Genomic DNA, 11421 nt, shown 5'->3' with positions numbered 1-11421 from the left:
TCAGACACTTACTATCTGTGTGACCCTGGGCAAATCACTTAACCCTGTTTGCCTCAGTTCCTCAACTGTAAAATGAGCTGGAGAAGGAAATGGCAGACTACTCCAGGGTCTTTGCCAAGAAAACTCTAAATGGAGTCACCAAGAGTCAGACACAGCTCAACAACAACAACAACAACAACAACAACAATAACAACAAACATATATGTAGATGGTCATCTAGGTGGTGCGGTGAACAGAGAGCTGGGCCTGGAATCAGGAAAATTTACCTTAATTAGTTCAAATATGACCTCAGACTCTTACTAGCTGTGTGACCATGGGAAAATCACATAATTCTGATTGTCTCAGTTTCTTTATTTGTAAAATGAGAAGGAAATGGTAAATCACTCCAGGATCTTTGCCAAGAAAACCCCAGATGAGGTCACCAAGAATCAGATGTGATTGAAATGATTGAACAATAAAGATATGTATTATAATCATTTGTGTTTATATCTTATGGCCCCTTTAAATTATAAGTCCCTTCAGAGGATGAACTATGTTTTATTTAAAATTTCAAATTCTTTCATTAGCTAGTACAGTATTTTATATATGGTAGACTCAATAAATGTTGAATGAATAAATGACTAGATCACTTGGGATAGTTGGTTGTTGAAGACATAAACTAGCTGTATAATCTAGCACTAGTGACTTAACCTCTTTGACCTCAGTTTTCCTTATCAATTGTATGGGGGTAATAATATTTCTCCTATCTTCCTCACAGAGTTACTGTGAGGATGAAAGGTCAGAGACCAGCCAAGATAGTGAAGTAGATGAAGCAATATAGACCAACCCCCCCCCCTCATAACTACTCCATGAAGACCCAGAAAATACACAAGATTGAGTCCTGATAAGGAAATCTAAGGAAAAAGTGGGTCATTTCTCCAGTTCAGCATAGGAAGCAAAGGAAGAAAAACAGAAATTTTCAGTCACTGAGGACAGGGTCCAACCTGTAAGGCACTGTGAGGAGTCTTCCAGCACAGAGACTGGTCTGTGGCCTGAGGCTGTGGACTAAGGTGAGACACAGTCCCAAGTCCAGCAGTTTTGGGCTGGAAGAGGAACAGAAGTAAACTAAGCTGAGTGACACTGTGCTCTGGATTAATATGCTCTAAGATCCAGCCACATCTGAAGCCTAGGGCAGAATAACCATAGAAGGGATCTCAGACGAGGGGAAAGCCTGTAGCTCTGTTACCTTGAACCTGAGGAAACCTCCAGCTAGTTGAGGGTACTTTGGTAGTCTATTAGAGCTTTGATCAGGGACAAGCCCATAGTGTTGCTGCCCATTCCTAAACCCAGGTCAGGAGCTTTCAAAATAGTGATGAGACTTCTCCCTGGATCAGACAGCTTTGGATGTACTGAAAGCTTATAGGTCCCCAGCCTGTGCCACCTTTGAGATCCTTGAAGAACACAGCAATTGATTCCCAGAAAAAAAGAACAGTAGCAGGATTCAAGAAAATTCAGAATAGGACCAAGCAAGGACCAGGCATTTCCTACAGAAGTGTGCAGAGTCTGGCCTTAAAACAAGTCTGAATTAGAGAAATAAGGAAGGAAGAATGAATAAACAACAAAAAAAATCACAGTAAAGAGGTTTTTTTTTTAAATCATGACAGATGCTCAAAAGAAGAGAATGACTCCAAATAATCTTCAAGCAGAGCCTCAAAAAAAAAAAAGCAAAGCTTGAACATGAGTTCAATTGGAATTCTTTGATGAAATGAAGGTGGAATTTTTTTAAGAGTTAAAAAATTTTCATAAATGAAATTAGAGAACTAGTGGAAAGAATTAGAAAAGAATTGAGAGTTGGGGGGAAAGTCTGGGAAAGAGAATTAACAAGAAGAACAAAATTTTATACAAACAACAAATTCCTTGAAAATTAGAATGGATCAAAAAGAAGTTAATGACTCTCTATGTGACAACAAGAAATATTAAAAGAAAATCAAAAGACTTAAAAAGAATTGAATTGAATATCTAAAAGAGTTGACATGGAAAATAAATCAAAGAAATTAATGATAAATTAAGACCAAAAAAGATCCTAAACATCACATTTCAGCAAATCATTAAAGAAAAGTGCCCAGATCTTTCAGAACTGAATAGCAAAGTGAAAATGGATAACATCTACTAGTCATTTCCTGAAAGAAACTCCCAAACAAGAATGACAAAACATAGATAGAATCCCGAATTTCCAGATAAAAAAAATAAATGCTACAAGCATCCCAAATGAAAGACTTTAATACCAAGGAGTCACAGTCAGGATCACACAAAATTTAGTAGCTACCAACAGAAAGAAGTGGAAAACTCAGAAAACAATATTCCTCAAAGTAAAATAGACAGACTTGTAACTAAGAATAACTCACCCAGCAAAAATGAGTATAAGGCTATAGGGAAAAATGAATTAACAAAATAGAGGACTTTGAAGCATTCTTGATGAAAAGGCCAGTGCTGATTAGAAACACCGACATACAATCACAGGAGTCAAGAGCTACATAAAAAGGTAAACCCCCAAAATGTTAATGTAATAAACAATTACATTCTGATAAGTAAGATGACACAATCAACCCCTACAAACCCTAATATCACAGAGGTGCACAAACAATGAAGAAAGAGTGAGGGAAATGAGTGATAGCAACTTAATTTTCATCTGAATTCAAAGGATGGAAGAATGCACAGATATACACAGTTGGGTGCAGAAATATATTTCATTTAATGGGGAAACAGTAGGGTAAAGAGAGAAGAGAGGGTAGAATCAGACAAAGGATAGATTAGGGAAGGGATGAGTCATAAACACAGAAGTTTCTAACCATGGAGGGTGGATCATGAAATGGGGTTTAAAAGCAAAGAAAGAATGAAAAGGAACCTGTTATTGGGCTCTGAGCAAGGAAAGAGAAGAGGGTGTTGATAATACCAAATTAAAAAGATTTTGTACAAACAGAACCAATGCGGCTAAAATGAGAAGGGAAGGTGGCGGAGCCAAGATGGTGGAATGAAAGCAGTGACTTGCTTGAGCTCTCCCCCAAATGCCTCAAAATACTCATAAAAAAATGACTCTAAACAAATTCTGAAGCAGCAGAACTCACAAAAAGACAGAGTGAAACAAATTTCCAGCCCAAGACAACCTGGATGTTTGATCAGAAAGGTATATCTTGCCTGGCTGGGAGCAGAGCACAGTGTGGCGTGGACCTGCAGGCCAAAGCGAGCCTGGAGCAGGCCTCAGAGGACTGAATCTCAAGCAGCTGTGGAGGTTTCCAGACTCCTCAATCCACCAATGCCAAAGACAAATCAGAAGGTCAGTGGGAAAAGTCTGTTTCTGCAGTGCTGAGAGAGGAAGGTGGGGTCTCAGATCCATTCCCCAAGAGCATGGCCCTGGGGTGGGGCAGCTGTTTCCTGAGCTTCTGGCCCATAGACTGAGGGGAAAACCAGTGGCTGATCAGAGGGGGATTGCAGGGATGTCTTTGCCAGTGCTGAGGCAGGAATCTCTTGATTTGCCCATGTTTGGATCTGGGTCACAGTTCTGGGAGGCAGTGCTGGGGTGAGGAGGAGTGCTGGCATGGTGGAGCTTGTAGTGGCTGTGGAGAGGAACCCCTCCTCACAGTTACAGGACAGAAAGGAATACTTGTGGTCACAGGCCAGGAAAGGAGTAAACACCTCGCCCCTTATCATACCACCTTGGAAGAACTGAAAATTTACAGGTCCCTACTAGTATCTCTGAAAACAGCTACACAAACCCCAGAAGCTTGGGACTGTACACTCTCCACATTGGAAGCAGATTCTTACCTTAACAAAGAGTTTAAAACTCAAGTAATTGGCCGGGATCATGAGCAAGCAGCACAGAAAGGGTCAGACTATATTATCTAACTTGGGTGAAAAAGAAGATCAAAACATACAACCAGAAGAAGACAACAAAGTCAAAGCTCCTACATCCAAAACCTCCAAGAAAAATATGAACCAGTCCCAGGCCTTGGAAGAGCTCAAAAGGGATTTTGAGAAGCAAGTAAGGGAAGTAGAGGAAAAACTGGAAGAGAAATGAGAGTGATGCAAGAAAATCATGAAAAACAAGTCAACAGCTTGCTAAAGGAGACCCAAAAAAATACTGAAGAAAATAACACCTTAAAAAATAGCCTAACCCAAATGGCAAAAGAGGTCCAAAAAGCCAATGAGGAGAAAAATGCCCTAAAAGAAAAATTGGCCAAATGGAAAAGGAAGTCCAAAAGATTACTGAAGAAAATACTTCCTTAAAAATTAGAATAGAGCAATTGGAAGCTAGTGACTTTATGAGAAATCAAGACACTGTAAAACAAATCCAAAAGAATGAAAAATTAGAAAATGATGTGAAATATCTCATTGGAAAAACAACTGACCTGGAAAATAGATCCAGGAGAGAGAATTTAAAAATTATTGGACTATCTGAAAGCCATGATCAAAAAAAGAGCCTAGACATCATCTTTCAAGAAATTATCAAGGAAAACTGCCCTGATATAGTAGAACCAGAGGGCAAAATAGAAATTGAAAGAATCCACGATCTCCTCCTGAAAGAGATCCCCAAAGGAAAACTCCTAGGAATATTATAGCCAAATTCCAGAGTTCCCAGGTCAAGGAGAAAATATTACAAGCTGCCAGAAGGAAACAATTCAAGTACTGTGGAAACACAATCAGGATAACACAAGATTTAGCAGCTTCTACATTAAAGGACCACAGGGCATGGAATATAATATTCCAGAGGGCAAAGGAGATAGGATTACAACCAAGAATCACCTACCCAGCAAAACTGAGTATAATCCTTCAGGGGAAAAAATGGTCATTCAGTGAAATAGAGGACTTTCAAGCATTCTTGATGAAAAGACCAGAGCTGAATAGAAAATTTGACTTTCAAATACAGGACTGAAGTGGAACATGAAGAGGTAAACAGGAAAGAGAAATCATAAGAGACTTATTAAGATTGAACTGTTTACATTCCTGCATGGAAAGATGATATTTATAACTCATGAGACCTTTGTCAGTATTAGGGTAGTTGGAGGAAAAAAATTCTATGTATAGATGGATAGATAGATAGATAGATAGATAGATAGATATAGATAGATAGGGCACAGGGTGAGTTGAAGATTAAGGGGTCATATCTGGAGAATAAAATTAAGGGATGAGAGAGGATTATACTCAGAGAAGAAGAAAGGGAGAGGTAGAATGGGGTAAATTATCTCACAAAAAAAACCCCCAGAAAAGTCGGTGGAGGGGAAATGGGGGAAGGTGAGAGCGAATGAGTGAATCTTATTCTCATAGGATTTGGCTTAAGGAGGGAATAACATACACATTCAATTGGGTATGGAAATCTGTCTTACCCTACAGGAAAATAGGGGGAGAGGGGACAAGAGAACAGGGGGATGATAGAGAGGAGGAGCAGATTGGGAAAGGGGGTAATCAGAATAAATACTTCTGAGAGAGGACAGGGTCAAAAGAAAGAATAGAATAAATGGGAGGGCAGGATAGGATTAAGGGAAATAGAGTTAGTTTTTCACAACATGTACTATGGAGTGTTTTGCATAACTGCATATGTACAACCTATGTTGAGTTGCTTGCCTTTTCAATGAGGGTGGGTGGGGAGGGAGGAAGAGAGAAAATTTGAAATCTAAAGTTTTAAAAACATATGTTTAAAAAAAATGTTCTCACATGCTACTAGGAAATGAGAAATACAGGAAATGGGGTACAGAAGTCTATCCTGCCCTACAGTAAAATAGAAGGGGAAGGAGATAAGAGAAGGGGGCAGAGATAGAAGACAGGACAGACTAGGGGAAGGGATATTCAGAATGCATGCCATCTTGGGGTGAGATGGGGTAAAAATTTGGAACTCAAAAACTTGTGGAAATGAATGTTGAAAACCAAAAATAAATAAACTTATATTGAAAAAATAAACAAAAAATGAGAAGGGAATCGGGTAATTGGGGAAATTCTTCACATTAAATTCCTTTGATATTGGTCTCATTATCCATCATATATTCATTTTATGTGTATTTATATTTATATACCATATATATTTATATGTATTTATATATTCATATTGCCTATTATATATTCCAGCATATAAAGACACATATATAGACCTGATACATAAATGTATATATGATACACCAAAATAATATAAACTCATGAGGCCTGAGAAAATTGAAAGTTTTTATTTACAAATGAACAAAAATATACAGGCCTCACATCTGAGCCCATATAAAATAACTATGCTCAGAATAAGAATTTCTCTTCTGAGATCTCTACAATCTCTTTGGCTTTCAGTACTTCTGTGAGTGGGGGGCCCCAGCTGGAAGTGATGAGGATTGACTGGGGTGGGGAGAAGAGGTAGGTGGAGAGGTCATTGCTTCTTTTTCTCTACTGTGTTGTCCATTTTTGCTCCCCACTGCTTCTCCAAGTAGGATGGATTCATCCTCTTGGTGACACCATACTTACCTATTGCCCCTGCACTTCTCAAAGTTTTGTTCTTTCAGCAGGTGAAGGTCAGGTCCACCTCGTTAATCAACTCCCCTCAGAGATTTTTTTTCCAAGAGTATTTGGTAAAATTCAAAATACAATAGATTTTGTTTTTGTCTTCTTTTGTACACATTTCCAACAGCCCTAAAGTTTCATGAACAGGCTTACTGGTGAGTTATGGGTACTCTTCTTTTTTGAGCTGTTCAAATCCTTCTCCACCTTCAACTCTATGAAGGTGATTCAATATCCTATTTCCCCTTCTCTTTCCCTCAGCACCAAGATGTTTGTTTCTACCATCTAACAACAACAACAACAATAGCAACACAATTTTCTGGATTCTCTTTGCCCTGTCTTCCTTAGTCATTACTAGGTGAGACTTCAAGGCTGCTTCATGAAAGATCTCTAAAAGCAAAGAGGGTAGGGCATAGAGTCAACTAGTTTGCTATCCCTGATGTACCTATACTACAGATATTTGTACCACTGTTGTTCAGTCATGTCAAACTCTTTATGACCCTTTTTTTGGGGTTTTCTTGGCAGACACTGGAGTGGTTTTTCATTTCCTTCTCTGTTTCATTTTACAGATGAGGAAACTGAGGCAAACAGCACTATAGGCCTATATATACAGATATACATGGGCACCTATAGCAGAACCTGCACTGAGACTGACTGGCTCATTAAATGGTGCCCTCCAGTAACAATCAGGTCACGTAGGAGTTACTGTTGGTAATTTTCCTCTCTTTGTACAAAGCAGCTTTTGGTTGCTTATTAATTAGTATACAAGACAAAATGTGTCTCTTTTATGTAAATTTTATTTAAATTCCAATCAACTCTTCTATTGCAGTGATGAGTTATTTATACCACAGCTTGAACACTCTGCTGGTCATGGAACTACCCTGGGGACATAGGGCTAATCTACTTAGTTTGGAAAAAATACTAGTAATACAGTTTTGGAAAAATTGCCTAAATTTTATTTTAACCTCTTTCTACTACTCACTAACTCCTGTCCAAAGTGATTTACATATGGGGAAGAGTAGGCATCCAATTGAGGGGTACTCAAAAGTCCTTCCTCCCCCAAATCTCTTCCACCAGCTGAACCCTGTTCTTAAACTACCCATATGGCTTATTTCTTTGGACTAGAATAGGAAAGGTCTCTCTAAATGTGTAATCTAGGCAAAATTACATGTTAAGCCCATGTTAATCTTAAAGCCTAGAGAAGTACAAAATATTATTATCATTAGTTATTAATATCTTAATTTACATTAGTTTGTTGGATGAACTCCAGTTACCTGACAGAGCCCTGAGAATACAGGGCGGTTACATTTTGAAGAAGAAATATCCAGAAAGGTCCAGAATGTAGAGTACTTCTCTTTGTGGGGGCCAATTGGAGGAAGCCTGGGTGATTAAAAGGAGTTTAAAAACATGAAGCCCACCACATGGTAGCAGGGCCAGGTTAGATGAAAATTGTGAAGGAAATAACATGTGTCTTTGGTGACATGACCCCTCTTCCTTGAAAAGTATCCCTCCTATTTCATCCAAACCTATCCCAGCTTGCGTCCCAATCTTGTGTTCCAGTCTCCCCATACTACTTATGAAACATCTGATAGAAACATAGTTGTTTTTCTTCCCAGTCTCCAAAGGTGGTCACTAACAATGGCTTTCTGTTATCACATTCCAGTGATTTTTATTTGGATTTTAACAAACAACTCTTGAAGATTAAAAGTCTTCAATACCCAAAGTAATGACTTTATAATGGTGGGATATAAGAAGGAACAAGAGTGGCTTGTAGATATTTTTGAGCAGGCGGTTTTCAGAAAACCTAAGGAAGTTGGTACCCACATACTGTCTTATTCATAAAGTAGGTCCTAGTAGTAAGATGATCATATAAAGGAGAGCCGTGCAGAAAGGAAAGAATGGATGGAGGGTACTGAAGGAAAATTTTGCCTATGTAATTATGTATAGGGTGTTCTCAGTTTATCCTGATCATACTTCTTTGCCATTTTCTCTTACAAGCAGCCCAGTGTTCCCCTGACCTCTGTATCTTCTCCCTATGCAAGGAAAGCTTTAATGTAATGAAAAGTATCAGGGTCCTGGGGGTCCAGAGACTTGGGTATTGTATTGGTTTTGCCATTTACTCTCTGACTTTGAACAAGTCATTTCATGTCTCTGGGCCTCAGTTTTCTTATCTGTTAAATGAGGGGGTTGGATTATATGATATCTAAGGTCCCTTTCAGTGCTAAATCTACGGTCCTATGACAAGGAGGTCAAATATTCAAAATTCTGTGATTCTGTGATTTTAAGTTACAGTTAAAAACATTTATTTTACCTTGTACCAGGGAAATAAATAGTACATCTTCTGCCTTCCAAAGCAGGGATAATAAGGGCCAAATCTCCTTGTACAGGTTGAATGTAAGGGAGACAAATTATAGTACAATGGACACTTAGAAACACTATACATATACTAGTTGAATAAATGAGAAAGGAAGGAAGGACCCAGTATAGGGAGAGTCATAAATGAGCAAGAAAGAATCAGACAACACATACCTCTAGGGAATGTCTTGGCTAGTTATACTAGACTTGTGCAATTCCTAAACACTGACCTCCTGAATTATAATAATAAGAAAAAGTATCCAGAACAAGGTTCCCGGGGAAATTTATTTGTACATCCAGGTAATGAGGAAAGGGTGGCAGAGTATCTCTTCTCCCAGCATCAAGAAAAAACCCTCAACAGTTCACATGTTCCTTCAAGCAACAATATCATCAGAAACCCCCCCCCAACATTCCAAGTGAAAGATATTTGCTGTACAGCTAAGAAATATAATCAAAACTTTCCACAATGTATGCCTTATACTGCCCTCTATCCTGAACTTTGCACCAATTTGATAAGATTCAGCAGAGGGTAGTGAGTATATGGTAGCAATTCATTCATTCATTCATTCATTCAATGAATATTTATTAAACACCTACTGTGTGACAGGCACTGGGCTAAGCAAATGTTCTAAGGTATGTTAGCCTCTATAAAAAGAGTTCTTAATATTTTTTGTTTCATGGATCCCTTTTGGCAATCTGGTGGACTACTAGAGATTAGTCCCTGGATGACCAGGTAATTCTTTGAGTCTGGAGACTCATAAATCTGATAAAAATATCAAAAACCCCTCAGTCCTGTGTGGGCGACTTCTATTTTCACAGTGATGGTTGCAGAATGGCAGAAAATGGGGCAGAGGGTGATGCTAAGAGTCACACAGTTTTTAGACTGTCTACAAATGAGAATTTAATGGTGAGTTAGATCAAATGTGAGATTTTTGTACAATGACCAATGAATTAACACACTGCTAGAAACCTGGATCATATCCATGTTGATATTATTGCTAGGAATAAAACCAGAAAGGTATAAAAAAATTTGTAGCTGAATGGAAGAAAGCCTTGCTTTTTATTCCCCTCAAAGATCAAATAATGAAATTGGCCAAGTTGGTATCACTATATCCCCAAGGACAACGAAAATATCATTTCATGGAATATCTGGTCATCTCACCTACTAGTGCACATGGGCCATTATGAAGGGAACCAACATGAAGATACTGGCAACATGTGCTAATATTTGCAGCAGAAGATGAAGAAATAGAGGAATTCTAGAAAGAACTTGACAAGATGATATCAAAAACTTCATACATATCTTGATCAATGGTGATGTCAAAGAAAAGGTGGGAAAAGAGGAAGATTGCAAACATATGTTAGAAAATATGATTTAGAATTAAGAAATGAAATTGGCCAAAGGCTTATAGATTTCACAGAAGACTCTCACCCATATATCATGAATATTTTCTTCAAGGAGACCAGACAGGATGCCAAAGTGTCACAAAAATGACATTGACTATTGACAATAAATAATATGTTACTGATGTGAGAATCATTTCAGGATCAGGTGTTTTTATGTGCCAATTATTGTTAGGGCAAAGGTTAAATTTAACTTCAAGTTAGAAGAATTAAAAAATTTGAGAAAACTTCAATTATAATAACTCTAACAAGCTTCTTACTTTGAATAATGGGAAACGGATAAAAGTAAAGATTGTTGATGATCAGTACCATTTCTTACAGAAGACTAACTAACGTAAACTAATTCTCGCTTAGAGAAGGGCAAAAATTCTAGAAACTCATTCAACCAACAAATACTTTATTTCCCTGCCAAGCAGAAAGACAAAGCACAGAAAGACAATGTTAGTTTAGAATACAAGTTCACTGGCAAAACACTAAGGAAGAGAAGGAAGATTATGTATGAGTGATAATGATTCATAAAACAGTGAAAAGTAGTTGAAGAAAAAAATGAGCCAGGAGAAAGCTTGATGTGAGACCTGAGCCAGATCATCCCTAAAGCAATAATAGAGGATACTGGAAAGAAGACAGCAAAAAGATATGAAATAAAAAAAAGATCTGTCCACATTTCTATAATTCTCATCATTGATGACAATAGAACTACCATATTTGAACCATAAAACCTCAGTGTCCCATGTGCCATGTGAGGAAATGGAAATACATTCACAATAACAAAGTTGGCAAGGCTTCTGCACCTATCCAAATATATACAGAATAAATACATGATGGAAGTGACAGAGTTTTAAATGCATTCAGAGATTTATTTTCAAGATATCTTAGAGAAGGAAAATTCTGGAATGGAAAAGATTACAGACAGCAGTATTACAAAATAAGTAAGGAAAGAAAGGAAGAAACAAAGAAAGAAAGAAAAAGAAAAAGAAAGAAGGAAGGAAGGAAGATATTAGCAACTACTAGCCTGTACTCCTACTTTCACATCTTTGTAAAACCTTTATGAGAACAATATATGCTTGCATAGAAAATATTCTTTATGAAAATATGAGAAGAGAACAGGTAGTATTTACAGATAACCTCTATAGCAGCCCACATCTTTGTGATTTC

The sequence above is a fragment of the Phascolarctos cinereus genome, unplaced genomic scaffold (assembly GCF_003287225.1).
Source record: "Phascolarctos cinereus isolate Bilbo 61053 unplaced genomic scaffold, phaCin_HiC Scaffold_1;HRSCAF=81, whole genome shotgun sequence".
In the NCBI taxonomy this organism is placed as follows: domain Eukaryota; kingdom Metazoa; phylum Chordata; class Mammalia; order Diprotodontia; family Phascolarctidae; genus Phascolarctos; species Phascolarctos cinereus.
Note: the sequence above shows the minus strand (reverse complement) of the source record.